Raw genomic sequence first — 21,732 nt, forward strand, 5'->3', positions numbered from 1 at the left:
GTACTTCGGTGGAACTTTTATTTATCCTGAACCTCAGCGCGTAATAAGATATTTATTTATATGTTTATCAACGTAAATTAGTGCCAAGCAGCTTAGAGCCCACATACCTACAGAATAAGATTTAAGTTTCATTTTTTTCGTACAGCAAGTTTAAATGTATGCTTGTTTAATGACAGAAATATACATGTCTAACTTATATACGCGGAAGCCGTCTTCATCTAGTACTGAAGAGAAGTGTGGATAGAGATACCTCTGCCCCTAGCATTGCTGAAGTCCATGGGCGACGGAACTACTCACCATCAGGTGGGCCGAATGCTCGTCTGTCATAGAAAAAAAAGATAGAGATTAAAGAGAGATAAGAACGTAAGACGATCCATAATTCTATTTGTCTGATTAGCTTACATTATTTTAAGATGTCGGACTTCATACATGTAACAGAATACTATCATAAAATAATTGGTGAAAATATCCAAATCGTAACTTTATTTTAAATTCTTAACACAAAATCGTGAAAGAGTAAGTTTTATTTAAAAAAAAAAATTTATTGCTTAGGTGTGTGGACGAGCTCACAGCCCACCTGGTGTTAAGTGGTTACTGGAGCCCATGGACATCTACAACGTAAATGCGCCACCCACCTTGAGATATAAGTTCTAAGATCTCAGTATAGTTACAACGGCTTCTGCCCCCCTTCAAACCGAAACGCATTACTGCTTCACGGCAGAAATAGGCAGGGCGGTGGTACCTACCCGCGCGGACTCACAAGAGGTCTTACAACCAGTAAAATTATTAATCAAATAAATTGTCCATCATAATACGCCCTTCGTGAACTTCTGTAAAACTGAGAAGTTTTTTTTTTTTAGTTTAAGAAAATGAGTTATCAAGTGAACCCGTCGCTGGAGTCAATTAGCAACATAAAGCATAATTCATTTCAATAATTCACACAAGAAACTTTGCCCCTTATCTGCTGTCCTTATCGAGGGAATGCCTCTCACTCGCGAGCGTTAAATAACATAGTAGCGCTGTCTCGCTTTAATACACGCCCAGAACTGCCGAACTTTAATATTATCTCCTTTCCTTTCTTCTGCAATGCGAACGGAACGAAAGCTACTCTGTTTTCGACTGGATGCTTGTTTTATGAAAATAATTTTTTTGTAGATGTAAATTTTAACTTAGTAAGCTAAGCACTGAGATCGAGTTGGTTTATATTTTGCTGAAGACCTTAATCGCTTGTTTTATTGCCATTGTACGTAAATGAGCGTATGGCCCATCTGATGCTTAGTGGTTACGGTCATTCATGGACTTCAAAAATAATATGAGGTCTGCTATGATTTAATAGTGAAACCAATGCTTTTCTTTAAATATCACTAAGCATTTGACATAAATAATCTAATGGGAATTAATTTCTTGTTGAATAAAAGTGTTGATAAATTAAAGTAGAGCATACGTTCGTCTCTCGCAGCCTCTCTTCGATTGGCCACGGATCTCCCCTCATAGCTCGTAGCAGCGTGAGGCTGTCGTACGGGAGCCCCGCTACGGAGCGGACGTCTACGCCGTAGTCTTCTCTACGAGACCTTGACACGATTGTCACACCCTTGATCTACGAAATTTCGAAACGTATACATTAGCATTCCCGCGTGTATTCAATTCCGCTGAACGTAGACAGCGGGGAATAAAAAACTGATTAAGACGCGCTGTGTTTGTTCAGTGTTAGTGTCTATTTGCTGTGCACGTGGCGCGTCACAGGTGAGTTTGACACTTTATGCACTTTTCCTAAAGCTTTTTTTGTACTATTCATTGAGATTACAGCTTTTTTTTTAAATGAAACAAGTTTTACTTCGTATTTGTTACTTTACTTAAATTTAGTAGATTTTTTCTATTTCTGCACTTTTAATGGACCATTTTACAGTATACTAAAGTAATGCATATCGGTTTTTTGCGTTTTTATGTCCATGAACTTTCTATTAAGGCCCTAATACTCCTCTGCTACGGCAACGACATTTCATCACACTTTTTATTATTATTTAAAAAAAAATTGTCGTTCTTTTTTTATTATTGCCCTTGTAGGCAAACGAGCATACGGCCCACCTGATGGTGAGTGGTTACCGTCGCCCATGGACTTCAGCAATGTCTGGGGCAGAGTCGAGCCGCTGCCTACCTACTTACCTCTTAAAATGCGTTTGATAGATTACTTCGCAATCAGCAGCGACTTCAATGCAGATTTCGTTTAAGTGGACTGCACTGATTCAACCTCGTCAGATATTAATGGAATAATTCCGATTGGTTTTAGAGTGTCTTGTAAGACCGAACAGGTAAGATCTACTGCTTATACCGCGAACTAGCTTCTTCTGGTTACCTACCTACCTACCTGGTAATCGATCTTCTGGTTTGGAGAGTGAAAGAGGGTCTGAGATCTTATGCCTTGAGGATGGTGGCGGCATTCCCGTTGTCATGCCTATGGATAAGTTATCACTTCGCATTTAGGTTCAAAAATGTGTTAAATCAGTCGATCAAATAAATGAAAAATGACATCAGCTGTCAAAGTTTTTTGACAAAGCCTAATAATGATAATTCAATGTTATAACAGTTAGTTTAATTGACATTGAAGCTTTTACATAAAATGGACTGGATGGTGGTAAGACGTTTTGTCAGCCCGCGCATGTAGGTTTTCTTTATTATTATTTTTATTGCCCTTGTAGACAGACGAGCATACGGCCTCACCTGATAGCGAGTGGTTACCCTCGCCCATGGATGTCAGCAATGCCAGGGGCAGAGCCAAGCCGCTGTCTACCGTTCAGTACTCTCCACAAGACTCGTTGAAAGAAGTACATGTTATAGCCCTCGGGAAAGACCATGGAAGGGAGCGCTTTCAAAAGCCGGTACCACCGTGTCCATTTCTGAAGTGGAGCACTAATGTGTCCTAGTTTGAGTGGTAGAACAGCCATTGTATATAACCACATAACGCTAGGTGGACCGTAAGCTCGTCCACCAATCTAGACAATAAAATATGATGAACTGTCTGTACGCGTTCACCATATCACGTGTGCGGGTCTATAGTAGCTTTATACCATCAGCAGGATCATCAACTGTTTAATTTATCTAATTAAATAAACCAGTGGGCCCGCAGTAGTCGAAATTCGACTATAACTTAAATTATGAGTTTGTACACTAATATGATTCTATTGTCAAAGAGTGTTATACTTCTATAATCACAGATTTGGCCAAGACTACACTTTAGTCAAATATTAATAAAGACAAACAATATTTAATCTATTCTCAATTTGACGACAGACTATAAGCAATAAGTTTGACAATAAACAAATAGTATGCATGCGTGTGTGTGTCAAATACATGGTAGTGCGTGTAATGTTTTTATTTATTGATTTATTGTATTTTTTATGCATCATTAAAAAATATATAATCATTTTGCACTCTTTCGCTATATTCTCTATAAAAGTGGAAAATTTCATATTCCTCAGTGCGCGCAATTTTCGTTAAAAGTGGTACAAAGTTTTTGCTTCACGTATTAATATATATAGATAAAAATTTATTATTCCACAAACTCAACGACCCTTTTTGTTTTTTTGCTTCAACGAAATAGCCGCAGTTGACTTTGCCCGAAACTACAAACCCTAAAAATGCATTCAAATTGTAATCAAACAGTGTGTTTTCGAGAAGGCGAGGGTGTTAAAAATTCAAAGGAAATCCGAGGTGCTCTCGAGTGCTTTTGTTTACATGTTAAAAGGTATTTTTTTAGATATCGCCAAATCTACATAATGAAAATCTTGTTAGTCGTTACACTAAGAAAAATGAAATGACAAAAAAACTGTCGTAAATTTTTGTGCTTTTTGCTGTCGGTTGAGAACCCTAAATCTTGAAGCTTAGTGACGGTTTTTGGCAGTTATAGAATGCAAAGAAATAAATGGCGAGTCAACTAAATAATCCAAAATAAAAATCCAACCGACTGGTTTGGGATATCAAGACTCGCGTACTACCTTACATCAGACGTCACTACGACATCAATAGTGAAAATTTTTATTTATATATTTATAGCCCGCGCGTGTGGAATTTAACAAAATATTATTTTATTATATAATAATTTTACAATTTTTCTCAAATATAGTAGTAGTAGTACTAGTAGTAGTAGTAGTACTAATAGTAGCCTTAGTTACTTCTTATAACATCAGCTATCTGCCAGTGAAAGCTCCCTCAAAATCAGTTCAGCCGTTCCAGAGATTAGCCGGAACAAATAAAAATTGTTAACATTGTTATTTTGGTATATATACCGTATATATATTCATGTGGTAAAAAGCGGCATTTTTATAGATTGATTAGATAAGAAGACGAAGTCACGGTCTGTCTAATCAAATTTCGACAGAAGAACCAATAGATCGAAAAGGTGATTAAGCTGTTCACCAGAGCATCGAAAGCAACGTCCTCTGGATACTAAGCCAAAATACTGCAATCACTAATTGGTGATTACTGACGGTAGAAGCTTTCGAAGATAATACCTTTTTTATGATTAATATTTACTGGGGGCCTGGAGGCCTTTCCAGTTTCATCAGGTCAGGTAGGCGAGCAAAGGCTCAGCCAGGAGGGGCGGGATTACATAACAGCTACCCGAGCGCCTCCGAAGGAGACCTAACAACTCGAGAGCAGCTGCTTTGTGGATGAATCTACTACTGGATTGCAATCGCGACCTGCTGAGAAGATCCGGAGAGAAACTCAGCGGGCTGATGCGCATGGGCTGATGCGGCATGGGTTAGGTAGCACATCGAACTCTTTGTCGAGTTCGACGAGTACGGTTACCGGGGTCCCTAAGCCTGCTCCTATTGTTAGAGCTGAAGGCGTCTAATGTAATGGTTATTGGATCTGATGGATCCGTAAGGACAGGTTATATCCGTAAGGACATGTTAATTCAATCCTATAAACATTAATTTTAATAATTACATGTTACAAAAATCGTATAATATAATCTCGGTGTGGCCAGAGCCCAAACTAAAATATTTGTTGTGTTTATAAACAGGGGCTAATTAAAAAAATATCCAAAGAAGCTGGGAGCGTTTTTCCCTTGTTTATGTTGCGAGTCGCTCTGAGTCCGAAAGCTTCAATTGTCATGCGACTTTAAACATTAAATAAAGGTAGAGTGGAACGAATTTTGCCTGAACATATATTCGCTTAGAGAGATAAATTAAAATTTTCCTTTCTTAAACACAAACACCCTTTGAAACCAAAATTAGGGGATGGGTTTATAGTAGAATACATTTATATGAGATAGGCATATAATAAATTTATGCAGATAAAGTGAAAGCATTAAAAACTCGATTCAGTTTTCCACGGACTAAGCGGGAAAAAAAATACCGCATCAAATATTTTGGCAAATAAAAACGATTGTTTGAAATATTTTGTAAATTAAATCAGTATTCTGGTTTTCACGGTTTTCACGGATCTTTTCTTTTTAAATGATTGATCCTAGTTAATCTTTTCTGTACAGGTTTTGTAGTTGTATTTATATTGAACATGTTATGTACTTGTTCATGTTGCTCATAAATATCTTCACTCGTAAAGAAGTGTATAAAATCAAACTCGCATATTTTAATCCTTTTCTTAATTGTAGTGACGTTTCGGGTTCCAAAATTAGACAACTTTTATCGACCTTGTGATGTCTGGTAATTAATTTAATGCTAGGCGGGCCGGGAGCTAATAAAGAATTCAGCTAAAAATTTGTAATGTTTCGTTTCAACTACGGAGTCAAAAAAAGATGTGTACTGTCGTGAGACACTGGACAGGAACGAAGTTTCTTATTATAAAAATATTAATTTTAAGTTCTATTCCAGGTATAAAAAAATAATTATTCGGGTATACATTTTTTATTATGATTTTTTTATTGATATAAATAAATAAAAATGTACAAAGTTATCAACTTTATTTTATTCACAATGATTTATAAAAAATATATAATAAAAACATGTTATTTTTTGTACGTTATTACAAAGTTAAGTCGTACACTGTGTGCATTCCTAATAAAAATCTTACGTTACGGACGTTTTGTCCCGGTTAGGGTCCCCTCCGCATCGTCCCATAAGGAACTTCGTTCCAAAAAACTAAATTAATAATGATTAAAAAAAAAGCCAAAAATTTCGTCTTCAATCATTTCTCTTCAATCTCCAAATCATTTCAACAATGACCAAAAACATTGGTTCATCGAAGCAAATCACATTTATTCAAAGTTCACTTAACGTGTAACGGTACTTGGAGTTCAGCACGTAAAAAATTCAAAGCCCACTATGAATATAAACTTGGTCAAACTATAAAAGTGGTAGTGTTTGGGTCGAAGGGCTTTTATTAAAACTGAGTCTTAAGTAAGGCGATCGTAGCGTTTTGTTTTCGTATTTAAACGGAAATTTATTTCAGATCAGATAAACTGTGTTTTGAGAAGCGTAAGTCGATCATTCAAACCGCATTAGGAATCTCTATATATAATAATGAATTGCTGTTCGTTAGTCTCGCTAAAACTCGAGAACGGCTGAATCGATTTGGCTAATTTTGGTCTTGAATTATTTGTGGAAGTCCAGAGAAGGTTTAAAAGGTAGATAAATATGGAAATGCTCGGAATTAAATAAAGATAACAATTTTGTTTTTCTTTTGATGTGTCCCCCGTCCGTATTTTATTTATCAATTGAGGCACTACGAAGTCTGCCGGGGCAGCTAGTACATTAATAAATTAATATTATAACAATTTAAAAGGTGTAAGGGTTTAAGTCACCATGTTATGTCCCAATTTACGAGTTTTTTTTTGTAATGGCTGCCTACCTAATGTTAAATGGTCACCGGATTCCATATACATAACAAAGTGAATACCATGTTACAATTTTATAGTAATTACACCGAGATACGGGCCTCACTTGATACGATTACACCGAGCGTCTTATCTTTTAGGCCACGACGACTTATACGATTTTCTATTTATTTTCTTCAAATCGCGTTCAGTTTCTAACTTGAAATCTCAACGACCGCGACCGGAGGGTTAAAAGGACCACGTGTCAGTAAGATTTCAGCAATCACCTCCGGCGTTGTGGGGTTATCTTTACGCCCGATGTCGTTTCATGATTATCGTTTCTTAGAAGCGAACGTATTCATGGTATTCGAACGGTATTTATCTAGGATCGATGTGTGATGCGTTTTATTTTCAAAATAGAACAAGGATATTGAATTTATTATAAAAAAAAAGAACACTATATTCCTAACCGAAAAGTACATGTTATTATCCGCAACATGCTTCGTCAGATTACAGAAATAAAGTTATCAGCAACATGCTTCGTCAAAAAGTACAATACTTACTTTCAGCTGCAAGCGTCGTTTTAAATTTTTTTGTATTATAAATAGATTTTCAAAATTATATTATATCTTAAGTCGATTCAACTTTTTCGTCTTCTTTCTGTGCTATTTACTGCTTTTTACTGGTGGTAGGACCTCTTGTGAGTCCGCGCGGGTAGGTACCACCACCCTGCCTATTTCTGCCGTAAAGCAGGTAGGCAGCGGCTTGGCTCTGTCCCTGGCATTGCTGAAGTCCACGGTAACAACTCACCACCAGGTGGACCGTAAGCTCGTCTGCCTACAAAGGCAATAAAAAAAAAAAGCAGTAATGCGTTTTGGTTTGAAGGGTGGGGCAGCCGTTGTAACTGTACTGACCTTAGAACTTATATCTCAAGGTGGGTGGCGCATTTACGTTGTAGATGTCTATGGGCTCCGGTAACCACTTAACACCAGGTGGGCTGTGAGCTCGTCGACCCATCTAAACAAAAAAAAAAAAGGTCCGTTCTGAGGGTCGGGCTTCCTTGTGCCTAATTCCTCTATCTTGTCAATGATATTCTGCTCTCTTACCTCTCTCACTGGCCAGGGGGCAAAAGACCGCGAATGTCTTCTCAATTTAGAGGTGTTTCTGGCTTTAAAGCATTGTATTAACTGAGATAATGTCTTTTGGTCTCATAATGTGGTACTGTTTAGGTTTGCTTTTTCAAATATTGTCGAGCATTGCCGCTGTTTTGCAGCCTGTTCCATCAAGTAAATTGGTCAGTGATATCAACCCGTGTAGACACACAACTCGCCCTACCAACACTCACTTTATTGTATTTCATTTTTGTATATAATTTTAGAAAGTCTTGATGGTTTTCATGTTTGTTTTTAAGTCCCTTGTATCCTTAAATTTCTTAGCGGGCAAATTCACTCGACACAAACGTCATTTTATATTCATCCCAGTTTGTCAAACCTGTACAGCGCTAGTGAATGCGTAATAATCTCAGAGTGGAATCAAAGCTAAGGCTGCATCGGAGCTCAGTAATATTTTTTAATGTAGTATTCCTACTCATAAGGTTACTTACGGTAAACATAGCGTTCAATTTAGAGCTGAGAGAGAAAAATTCAACCGTATATGCGTAAGACTCTGCCATAAAATACGAGACGGAATCCTAAATATATTAAATAAGATTATTGGGATCTGACTGTACGTATTCGCTATAAGGAGGTAGTTAAGATTTAAGTTATGATTTTATAAAATTGCTGCCTACAAAGCAATCTTCAAAACATTTTAAACACTTATACATTCTTTCAAAGCATTTGAAAACTAAAGGCGATTGAAGGCATGTTCTTTGCGCACCTTTTGAGAGTAATATCGAACTCCTTTGGATATTTCATTTTTGCGAATATAAAGAAATCGTCTGATGTGTAATGTGGGTGGCTGTGGCTTTCGTCAGACAGGTAACGAACTCGACTTTCTCAGAAGTACAAAATAACTTAGTATCGTTCGAAATATATGTTTTTAAAGTTACAAATACTGTGAATTCCGATCAAAAGGTACAATCTATCCTTTGTACTACTGACAATTCTCTGTCATTAGCTTTTAATTGTAGTGTCCTATTTGTTCTTTTAACTTTTTTTTATTGCCTTTGTAGGCAGACGAGCATACGGCCCACCTGATGGTGAGTGGTTACCGACGCCCATGGACTTCAGCAATGCCAAAGGCAGAGCCAAGCCGCTGCCTACCGCTAAGTAATCTCCACAAGCCTCGTTTGAAGAAGGATATGTCATAGCGCTCGGGAAACACCGTGGAGGGAAGCTCATTCCAAAGCCGGATGGTACGTGCCAAAAAAAGTTCTCTGGAAATGCACTGTAGATGACCGCAGTGGCTCCAGGTAGTACGAATGAACTCTACTCCGGTGGCAGAAGGTGCGATGGTAGAAACGAGATGATGGTATCATCTCAAACAATACCTCAGAGCACTTCACGTGGAACATACGGTACGAAATACATAGGGAACCGAAGTTCCTCCGCAGACCCAGATGTCGATTTTATTAACGAATGATTATCATTGAGAAATATACAGTTTAAGGCGTTACTTAGTTTATATGTTGTGCTTTAAAATTTACCCTGAATTAAGTATTTTATCGATCGTAATCTCTCGGCGGCCGGGTTTTGGCCGGATTTTACCAATAATACTAGTTTTACTACTAGAATAAGCTCAAGGTATTTACTTAATAAAAACTTAGATAATATTATTTATAACATGTCTTAAAAAAATTATAGTTAGTAATTTCAACACCCGAAATACTCTCTTGAACTATATTAAAATATTTCCGAGATATCCGTGTGACAGACATCGTGTAGTACGTAACGCCTTAGTATGAGATTAGAGCTCTGTTACACGCAGGATAAATGTCAGGAATGTCACCCTAGATGTCCTTAGGGACGCGGGCGGTAATAATGTGGACAATATTATAGGGAAAATGCCTAGCTTATTGAGGAAAACGCGTTATTAAGTCTGGAAATTAATTTGACTTTTGCGTAGGTAGTTCGAAAAAAAATTTATGAACATTCCACAGTTTTTTTTTGCACTGAGAATTTGTTTTCCCGTTTAACTTCATATGTAGTAATTAATGTAGCTACGTCATGATCTTATTATGTTTCATTGACGCATTTGAAAGTCGTCGTGGCCTAAAAGATAAGAAGAAAGTGCATTCGTACCGACTGTACCGATGTTGGTTCTTTTTTTATTGCTTATTTGGGTGGACGACGTCACAACCCACCTGGTGCTAAGTAGTTACTGACGCCCATATACATCTACAATGTAAATGCACCACCCACCTTGAGATATAAGTTCCAAGTTCTCAGTATAGCTAGAATGGCTGCCCCACCCTTCAATCCGAAACGCATTACTGCTTCACGGCAGAAATAGGCAGAGTGGTGGTACCTACCCGCGCGGACTCACAAGAGGTCTTACCACCAGTAATTTGATTGATTTCAGATAGCTATAAATTTTTCAAATGAAATACGTTTTTAATACACGTTCACGAATGACTTCCACGATGAAGTCTATTTCTACCCTGAAGCAGTAGTGTATTTAGGTTTGAAGGTGGGGGCAGCCATTTTACTAAGACTTACCAACAGATGGCTTGGAGTTTGTCTGGCTATTTAAGCATTAGTTTTAAAAAATAAATACTTTAAGGCCAGTCTGCTTATTAAGTAGACTCGTCTCTCTCTGTCTCCATTCAGCTTTTCATTGGTTGTGTGATCTCGATGGGATCACGAAAGATTTTATGAACGCGAATCATTTAATCGAAAAAATGAACTTAATATAATATAATTTAATATAATTAAACTGGTGGCAGGACCTCTTGTGAGTCCGCGCGGATACATACCACCACCCTGCCTATTTCTGCCGTGAAGTAGTAATGCGTTTCGGTTTGAAGGGTAGGGCAACCGTTGTAACTATACTTGAGACCTTAGAACTTACGTCTCAAGATGGGTGGCGCATTTACGTTGTAGATGCCTATGGGCTCCAGTAACCACTTAACACCAGGTGGGCTGTGAGCTCGTCCACCCATCTAGCAATAAATATATATATAGTATACTATTTGGCCTTCAAGAAAAGTTTCGACTAGTGATCCAATAATGAATAATGAAAATTAAAAGTAAAAACAACAGTTAGTAAAGTTGAAAAGTTATCTCTACGAACTCATGCCGCATAGAAACTAGATTCACCGCGATCCTCATGAGGCATAGCATAACGCCTCCGCACGAGATTAGAGCACTGCGACGCGAATGTTAGGAATTTTACCCTCAGGGACGAACGTTGTAATTATGTGGACTATATTAGAGTTGGAATGGTTGGCTTCTCGAGGTAAATATGCTTATAAAATTCGTAACATTTTTATACTGTCATATTTTTTTATTTTTTTTCTATTTTATTTGTTGCTTAGATGGGTGTTTGTTGCTTAGATGGGTGGACGAGCTCACGGCCAAACTGGTTTTAAGTGGTTAACGGAGCCCTCTGAGTCTAGAGTAGTGTAGAGTAAATAATGGTAAGTACATAGTAAATTACAGGGATGGCCCGTTTTCTTGCGCCAACTGCGGAAGGGACCACACTGCCGTCGACAGACGGTGCCCGGTCTTTCGCAGAAGGGCAAGGATGATGGGAGTCACCATTCCCCCTCCGGTACCTCGGGCCCCACGGGCCGAATTACATCCGGCTCCGGTACTCCCGTCCTCATCTCAAGCTCCTAAGGGGAAGGGGAAAGGGAAAGGGAAATCCTCCCAGCCCCAACCCCCTCCCCAGTCCTTGATCATCCACCCAGCCGTTGTGGTAGAGGCCAAGCCGTCAGCGGCAACGCTGATGGCAGAAGCCAATACTCCGCGGCAGGGTCCTAAACCTCAACCTGCCCCCCGCAGTACTGTCGCTGCCAGTCTATCACAGCCAGTAAAACAAAACCAAAAGGCCCTAAAAAATAAATTAAAGAACAGGAAGAAAAAAGAAAGAAGAAAGCTCCAAAAACAATTACTTGTAGCTGAAGCCCTCCCTCTATCTGCACCAATTGCACCAAATTCTACGACTATGGAGGTCGATATTAATCCTTCCCAAACGACCGAGAACCAAGCCAACGATCCATTGTCTGAGCCTGGGGAAATTTTGCCTCAGACCCAGCCGGATACATCTCAGCCCCCTCTTCCTCCCCGCCCTCAGCGCGATCAGCGCAGCGGTCGGCAGGCCTCACAACCTGCCGGCTTTGCTGCATGGCTCCTCGCGCTCTGGGAGAAATTGTCCGAGGTGGTCTCCGGAGTGATCCGTGAGATCGCCTCGGGAGCCAGCCCTTTCGGGGCTCTCTTGTCGGGGTTCTACCGAATGATTGCGCAGTTCAATGGCTAGCCAGGAACTGCGCATCATTTATTGGAACCCCGGCGGGGTAAAACCCCGCAAGAACGAGCTCTTGGTTCTCGCCCGGGAGTACAACCCTGAGGTTGTGCTCCTGGGCGAGACCAAGCTACGTCCTCGGGATGTGTTCAGGATTCCAAACTACTTCATGTACCGACGTGATGAGGTGAGTCCTGCCGGGACGCCGTTCAGGGGCACTGCGGCGCTCGTCAGGCGAGACGTGGTGCATGATCAGTTGGATTTGCTGGCCCTCACATCGACAAGGTCGATCGGTGTGAAGATCCACACCTCGGGGGGAGATATGCGGGTTTATGCCGCGTATAGACCCCCGGGGCCTGATTTCCACCCCGGGGACATAAGACGGGTCCTGAATTGCGACAGCCGCCCAGCTCTGCTGGTCGGGGACCTCAACGCGAAGCACGTCGCGTGGGGCTCCCGACTGAACTCAGCGGTGGGCAGGCGGCTGTTAGAAGATGCCGATAGGGGCGACTACTCTGTGGTCGGCCCTGACGAACCCACGCACATTCCGACCGCCGCGCAACTCCAGCCCGACGTGTTGGATGTGTGCGTTCATAAGGGGCTACGGTGCCCCTTAACTATTGAGGCACTGTACGACCTGGGTACCCCCCATCTCCCTATCCTGGTCACACTGGGAATGGGGCTTACCCGGGTTGCGACCTCGCCCCTACGACCGAAGGTCGACTGGGAGCTCTTTAAGAGACTCCTAGTCGACCTTCCCGTAATTCAGGACCCCAACACCCCTGAGGGGGTCGACGACGCGGCAGTCCGCCTTGTCGACTCCATCAGGGGAGCGATCGACCAGGCGACGACTCTTGTGCCCAGCGGCGGGCCCAGAGGTATACTCCCGGCCCATCTGAAAGCGATTATTCGCCGGAAGAGGGGCCTGAGGAGGCTCTGGGCGACAACTCGTTGTCCCAGGATCAAGCGCGAGCTTAATGAGCTGGAAGCGGAGTTGGCGGCGAAGATTAGCTCCTATCGGGGCTATGCGTGGGAGGAACGGATCGAGGAGGCCCGTGAGGACCCCTCGTCCGTGTCCCTCCACCGACTTTGCCGCCAGCTCTCAAATCGGCCTGCCCCGACTTGTCCACTCGTGGACGAGAGGGGCAACCGATGCTTCTCGGCTCAGGCCCGCGCCGATGTCCTGGCCGTAATGCTGGAGCGGCAGTTCGCTCCAAATAACTCTGCACCCTCAGAGGCCGCATTCCACCAATCGGTGGAAGAGAGCGTAGCAAGCCTACTCTCCTCCCCGGTGCCACCGTTGGGAGATGGTGATTTCATCACTCCCAGTGAATTGCGCCTCTCCATCAAGCGGATGAAGAGGCGCAAGGCGCCGGGCGAGGACGGTATTCCCTCCCTCGCATTTTTCCACTTCCCCGAAACGGTCGTGTCATTCATGACACGACTGTTCAATTCCATTCTGTCCACAGGACACTTCCCGGGAACTTGGAAATTGGGCAAGGTTATTGCCCTGCCCAAACCCGGCAAGGATAGGAGAAATCCCTCCAGTTATCGTCCGATCACTCTGCTGTCGCATATGGGCAAGTTGTTCGAGCGGCTGCTGCTGAGAAGGGTGTCGCCGCACATCCTTCTCAGACCCGAGCAATTCGGGTTTCGCAGCGGTCACTCGACAACGCTGCAATTGGTCCGCGTTATGCACCACTTGGCGGATCGGTCCAACGCGCGCCAGTACGCGGCCGCAGTCTTTCTCGATATCGAGAAGGCCTTCGACCGTGTCTGGCATGCGGGACTGATCTACAAGCTGTTGCAGAACACGGACCTCCAGCACGCCTATGTGCGACTGCTGGGGTCGTACCTGGAGGGAAGATCCTTCCTTGTCGCGGTCGAGGGCGCAAAGTCGTCGGTGCGCCCAGTCACGGCCGGAGTTCCCCAGGGAAGCGTCCTGGCACCAGTCCTCTATGCTCTCTACACCAACGACATTCCCACGCTTGAGGGCAACCTCCAAGCGTGGGAAGCCGACGTGAAGTTGGCGCTGTTTGCCGACGACAGCGCCTACTTCTCGTCCTCTAATTTCCCCTCTGCGGCCATTTCGAGGATGCAGAGGCTGTTGGACCTACTGCCCCAGTGGCTGGACCGATGGAGGGTCGCGGTCAATGTGGGGAAGACCGCGGCTATCCTCTTCGGTCCGGTCCGCACAAGAGCCGTCCCAGGACGGCTCAGTCTCCGTGGAGTCAATGTCGAGTTTAGGCCCAGTGTCCGATACCTGGGAGTCAATATCGACCGGAGTTTGAGGATGACCGCCCACGCCAAGTCGGCGTTGGCGGCCGCCCGCTATGCGAGGTTTCTCCTCCGGCCGGTGTTGGCCTCCAGGTTGCCGACCAGGACTAGACTCGGCATTTACAAGACGTATGTCCGTTCCCGTATCACGTACGCAGCTGCGGCCTGGTATCACCTCATCCCGCAGATCATGCGGTTGAAGTTACAGGCCCAGCAGAATCTGGCTCTTCGCACGATAGTCGGAGCAGGGCGTTACGTCAGAAATGACGTAATCGCCCGGGATCTTTTTTTTTTTTTTTTTTTTTTTTATTTCTTAGATGTTTGGACGAGCTCACAGCCCACCTGGTGTTAAGTGGTTACTGGAGCCCATAGACATCTACAACGTAAATGCGCCACACACCTTGAGATATAGTTCTAAGGTCTCAGTATAGTCACAACGGCTGCCCCACCCTTCAAACCGAAACGCATTACTGCTTCACGGCAGAAATAGGCGGGGCGGTGGTACCTACCCGTGCGGACTCACAAGAGGTCCTACCACCAGTAATTACGCAAATTATAATTTTGCGGGTTTGATTTTCACTGCACGATGTTATTCCTTCACCGTGGAAGTCAATCGTGAACATTTGTTGAGTACGTATTTCATTAGAAAAATTGGTACCCGCCAGCGAGATTCGAACACCGTTGCACCGCTCGATACGAATGCACCGGACGTCTTATCCTTTAGGCCACGACGACTTTTATGTGGAGTCGCTCGAGGAGTTCATTCGGAGGCTAGCTCGTAATATGTACGAGCGGGCTGACGGTGGACCCCACGAGCATCTCCACAATATAGCTCCCTTGCACGCCAGACCACCTGATGGTCAGGCGCTACCAAGGGAGCTACTGGAACCCCCGGCTATGGTAAGATAGTCGGCTTAACCGGAGTGATATGGGAGTGCTCATAATGAGTGCCCCCATGGGACTGAGCTGTCCACACTCTTCATTTCCCCCCACACTGTTGGGGTGCCCCCCTATGGGGACCCATTTCTATCACCCGTTTGGGTGAACCACTCCCCCTTATGGGGAGTGATTATATCGGTCCCTCCCCGCGACGGTCTTCCCCTTCTGGGGAGCCCTTAGCGGGTGAGCGCCAAAGTAGTGCCGCGGCTCCCCCTCTGACTTGTAGAGGTGGGGCCGCGGCATGGGGCCGGTGGCGGGCCCCACGGTGCTGACTGTTGTCCCGCTTTGTATATATTGTAAATAGTAGTAGTTAATAGTTAGTATTGTAGTTTAGTTTTAATTAGTTATAGTTAGTAGTTAGGAAAAAAAAAAAAAAAAAAAAAAAAAAAAAAAAAAAAAAAAAAAAAAAAAAAAAAAAAAAAAAAAAAAAAAAAAAAAAAAAAAAAGCAGAGGACAGCAGCAGGCGCCGGGGTGACTCCTCCGCGGGCATCAAGCCGTCGCTTAAAATCAAGCCCATCGTATTATGTTTATGTATATATTTTTGTCGATGTGGAGTGCGCCGAACGCGCATACGAACAGCCCCCCTAATCCCGTCTTGCAACACTTCACCCCTGCCCTGTGTGGCAGGGAGCTTCGTTCCGGGCAGTGGGGTTTGCCCCGAGGCCCGTTCCGTGCCCCCGAAAGGGGGTACGACGACCCTTCTTGTCTTGTACATAGTAAATTACAAATACATTATATATCAATACATTTATATGTATAATTAAAGAAAAGTAGTACAACTGTAGAATGAGCCATTGAAATAAAACAAAGCTTTAACACGGAATGGAATGAAGTTAAGAGTTTTTACTTTCGACTCGAAGAAATTTCTTTGTTTCGAGAAAGCACTAAAGATCCTTATACAGCAGCACGCTATGTCAGCGTTGTCAACAATGTTGCCTTTTAAGTTATAACCGAGAGCAACTTGAGTACTGTAAATAACAAAAGTTGTACGGACGTTTTACGAAAAAGAACTTTAGTGATTGAAACAGGCCGATTTATTTGTCTTCTTCGAAAACGTTAATAAATTATTACTAGGCATCATCAACCAAATTGATTCGTGATAAATTAAAATTTAACATTTAAAAGTTGTTTATTAAATTTATAGTTCATTGCGGCTTTGTTTTATTAAATAGATTTTTTGCGTAAAGTCGTTCATTGATACGTGTAACATAGATCCCTACTTAGAAAAGTTGGTAGTCATCTTCTGGTGTTAAGCCCCACGATATTATAATGATAGCAGTAAATAGGCCCATTAACATGTTAAGTCGGATTATGTTGCTTGTAAAAAATGTCGTATTAGCCAATAAACGCTCACCGCTAACAAGCCTCTACTGAGGTTCGCCACAACCACCGATCCGTCGTTGCCTGCATTGTTCACAACTGTTCGGTCCTCTTTGAGACAGACCAACTTACGCTGCACCTTCCGTGCTATATCGAATGTAATACTAAACTGTAGTACTATTTATTAGCTAAACGCATTATTTATTAGCCCGTTTTTCCCCTATCTAGGACGCGGGGGGCACTGTTCTGCTAATTCGAATGGTAGAGAAGTTGTTATATCGATCTAATAGAAATCGATACGTGATTTTGAGTGGGCGAAATTCACGATTAATTCTTTCTAACTTTTTTTTCCTACCGATTCTAGTAACCTCGGGGGGCTATTTTAGATTCACTGAGCTAGTAGGTGAGCTTGCGGGGCTCAAACCGGGAGTGTTGCTAGTACTGGCCCTAGCAAGAGCAGTGCTTCGCAGAATCTACCACCGGATCGGAAACGCGACCCACTGAGAAGATCCGGCGAGAAACTCAGTGAGCTGTGTCCATGGGTTAATTTACTCGTCGAGCCCCTCGTCGCAAGCGACGGGTTCAGCGAGGATGGTGACCGGTGCTTGAGGTACCTAAAAGCACCGTTAATGGATCGGGAGGATTTGTCATGACGTGTTTTCTTTCCAATAATCTCTCACCACTATCTTAAAATACTTTCAAAACAAGTAATATGACAAACGTCGCAATTTCTTTTAAACTTTTTATCTTTCACCAAACAAACACTAAAACTGTTACTCACCTAGTTCTTAAAAGACCGAACTCCAATCTCTACGCTCTTGAGTTGTTGGAACAGTTCATAATTTCATGTCATGAACTTAATCTCTTAAAACGCCGTGAATTCTTAACCCACTTTTAAGTCAGAAGCCGACATAAGTAGGATCTCAGCATTAGCTTTGAAATCTTCATCGAAAATTCTGGAAACGATTAAATTGTCTACAGATATAGAAGCAATTTCTATTTTGGTTCTATATTAATAAATAATACCTTTACTGCGTGAATATGAAGCTATATTGTATTGTTTATGGATATTTATTGTAAAGCACCCGATTTATGTGCATCTGATAGTTAATATAAATATTCTAGAATGTTCAAGACACGTATTTTTTTAGAAAATGTTGTATCTGCCTGCGGTATTGGAATTTTCGCCATTGGCGCACGCTTGACCAGAGTACATAGAACGTTTTTCTTCTGGATCCATTAAGTCATGGACATAGTATTTGGGCTGTGAAACGATAAATTTTTCCAGGCGTTCATGGACTACTTGTCACACAGTATAGTCGTTTCATCAGAAAACTTCACAGTATCCCGTCTTCTGTGGACATTTGCATTAACATGGTGGAGTGTATGGTACCGATAGTAATCTTTCATCAACCGATTAACATTATTTGGACAATAAGCTCAAAATTCCAAGTACTCTCGTCATACTAAGATATGATTTTAATTCAGAAATTGACATGACATGAAATACCAACCATTTGTTACTATGGATATCACAAATTTTACCTATTTATTTTTGCCAGAGTAAATGTTACGGCTATCCAGTAAATTGTTTAAAAAGGAAAAGATATAAATGTTTCGTGTCTGTGCGAATAGCGGAATTGTTTCCAAGACGAAATACAGTTTTATTGTTGAAGTTGAAATTTATGGTCGTATTAAAATTTATTACATATTTTTCTTGGTGACGGTGCCGTAAATAGTAATAGTAAGTACCGTACTAAGTGGACTTTTCTCAATATCTTTGGTCCGGAATAAATTTGTTTCATAAAATTTCATCGGTTTATAACATTTGACTGATTTTGTAAAGAGAATTTTCTTCTTAGCTGTTTTTTTAGGCAGATGTGTGATTACGGTCTACCTGATGATGAGTGGTGATGATGAGTACTCTCCGGAGGCATTGTTTAAAGAAGACCTTGTCATAGCGTCACCAAATATTGCGGAGGAAATTTCATTTCAGAGTTTGGGGATATAAAGTTCTCAGGAAATGCATTGTGGATGAACGCAGCGTTTTCACATAGTACGGAGTTAATCTGTTCCCGATGTTGATAAATGTTCTTTCATTAGTTCGTGTTTATTTTTTATACAAGCATTGATTGTTGAATATTGAAATAATCTCGGAACGAAATATCTCAAGATTGCCTAAAGACTATTGGGTATTTTTTTTTCATTGCTTTGATGGGTGGACGAGCTCACAGCCCACCTGGTGTCAAGTGGTTACTGGAGCCCATAGACATCTACAACGTATATGCGCCACCCACCTTGAGATATAAGTTCTAAGATCTCAGTATAGTTACAACGGCTGCCCCACCCTTCAAACCGAAACGCATTACTGCTTCACGGCAGAAATAGGCAGGGCGGTGGTACCTATTCGCGCGGACTCACAAGAGGTCTTACCACCAGTAATTTTTTTATTAAAGGTAAAAGTATTAAATTTTTAATAATAAATATTTTTTTTAACACATAAATTTCCGAAAAATTGCCTTTAAATTTCATTGTTCTAGTTATAATAGGAAATTACGGCACACCGCGCTCAAGGAAAAATGTTATAAGGAAAACCAAAAAAGAAAGATATCGTGAGGAGCTATCGATTCCGTGTTTGCTTTGGAACGTCTAAACAACAGATAAATCTCCTTGGGGTGACCTTGTTTGTAGCATCGATTCGTTAGCTAATGGCCCTCGGCTGGCTCTTATAAATCGATCAAACGTCAAGACAGACCGGCCCACCACTTTGGCACAAGACCGCCTTTGAGGGAAACGCTGTGTTAAGTAATACATAAGATTTTATTAAACACTAAACATTATTTGAATTCGTATTCAGATATTGGTGAATTAAATGTGTCGTAAGACAAATGCTTTAGCAATACCGAATAGAAATTTATTTTCCCTGCGCTAGAGAGGATATTTAGAAGTTTAAAATCCCTCTACGGCATGCAGTCATAAGGTATGTTGTGGATAGCAATTACCGCCACTTTGTGACATTGGCAATGCCATAGGTACATTCGCATACATGAGTTTGGAAATTTTAATATAAACGGGGACAAATCACACACGACTATATGGACCCAAAATGAGATTCTCTCTACTATATAAGAAAAAGATTAAAATACAGATATCAGTTATATATATATATATATATATATATTTAACATCTGTATAATTATGTATATATTTAAACATATATATATATATATATATATATGTTTAAATATATACATAATTATACAGATGTTAAACACCCAGACAAAGGACAAATAATCCTGGGGGGAGGGAATCGAAGCCATGATATTCGTCCAGCAGTCAGAGGTCCTTTAAATTGCAACACCGAACCATCTATTAACATATAGATGACAACATATTTCATCATTACTTGAAAACTGTTCCGTATCGAAGACCCACTAACCTCTACGAGCAAATTATTTCACATAAAGGCTCTCTAACAAACAATTACTCCGGATTCAATATATCTTAACCCCTGTTCGTTTGTATGGAATTATTCTGGCTACATAAATGACTGTGATGGTTTTCTTTTTGTTTCCAACAAAACAATACCTTAATTACTTGTAGTTAGAACTCGATTTGGCATCTAATGACCTTTTTTGGTTGCACGAGTTTTCATGTGTTCTTGTATCTAGTTGAGAGCTTTTAATATGAATTGCGATTTATTTTATTCATCAATAAAATATACCGCTTACTAAATCGATTCAAAGCAGCAAAGTTTATTTGATTAAAAGCTACACTATATTACTGTCGATCTGGTGTGAGATAGTTATGGTCGTTGTATACTTTGAAAGAATGAAGCGAAGTCTAAATTGCTTTGGTAAAACAAACCAAATCCCTAGAAATAGTACAAAATCCGAGTTAAAAAATGTATTAGCCGGCCCAAAGAATAGGAAGCCCGGTGTATTCCTATCAGGCGGTGCGATAATGCCAGGAATCAAATCGCTCTTACAAACACTTTCTAGGATAATAAGTGCCTAAAATGGGTTCTCGGGTCAAACTCACGATTGAAGTACATGTACCATCAGCCTATTTAATAGTTGGTAGGCTTTGAGATCGTCCGAGTCTAAAATTTTTTTTTTTAAATTGACTCTGTCTGTACATATAGCTTATCTAGATATAAATCATTTAAATGAGTTAAAAAAAAAAATTGACCACTAATTTAAGCGCATTAATAAATTTTCTTAAGGAATTCATTATAAGGAAATTTAATATCGTCTTATAGCCAATAACATTGATAATCGTTGTACCGTTAAGAATATTTTTATTAGACGTTCTGGGTAATGTTTCGGAAAGGACTTTTATTAAACACTCCGGTGATTTACTCTGAGGGCATTTCGTCCTTTCAAGTTTTATGTTTTGATCAACATTATGTTGAGCTTTTATCAGATCGTTATGTTTTTTTTTTAAATCTTATTTTTATTTTCCAACGATTATAAATTATTCAAGTTACTGTTATTTTTAAGTTATTTATGAACACTTTATAGGATTTTTGTGAATACAACTAAATGAGTGCGTAGCTATAGGATCCACTGAGCGCAGCTAATTATATATATTATGTATTAATGGTCACGCAGTAGTCCAAATTCGAGTATAATTAATTGAAATTATAAGGTTGAACATTATCATGGTTCTATTGTCAAAGACTTATTATACTTCTATAATCACAGATTTTACCAAAACTACACTATAGACAAATAATATTAAAGATTAACAATATTAGTCTATTCTCAATTTGACCACACAGACTTGGCCAATAAACAAAGAGTGTGTGTGTCAAATACATGGTCGTGTGTGTAATGTTATTTTGTTGATTTAATGTAATATTAATGAATAATTAAAAAAAAAAAATTGGCATTCTGCACTCTTTCACTATATTCTCTATAAGTGTGGGAAATTTCATACTCCTCCGTCCACGCAATTTTCGTAAAAAGGGGTACAAAGTTTTTGCTTCTTGCTGATATAGAAGAAGACTGAAA

The 21,732-nt window shown here is 40.9% G+C and overlaps 1 protein-coding gene across 1 annotated transcript in view; it reads left to right on the plus strand.

Annotated features, from left to right (window-relative positions):
- Positions 1-1,513: 1,513 nt before the first annotated feature.
- LOC105843003 (C3 and PZP-like alpha-2-macroglobulin domain-containing protein 8) overlaps positions 1,514-21,732 on the plus strand; it is a 287,401-nt gene continuing 267,182 nt past the window's right edge. Inside the window, exon 1 of the mRNA XM_038011434.2 lies at positions 1,514-1,743. The gene's annotated coding sequence lies outside the window, so the exon portion shown is untranslated. The remainder of the gene's footprint in view (positions 1,744-21,732) is intronic.

This window comes from Bombyx mori, chromosome 6 (assembly GCF_030269925.1).
Source record: "Bombyx mori chromosome 6, ASM3026992v2".
NCBI lineage: Eukaryota > Metazoa > Arthropoda > Insecta > Lepidoptera > Bombycidae > Bombyx > Bombyx mori.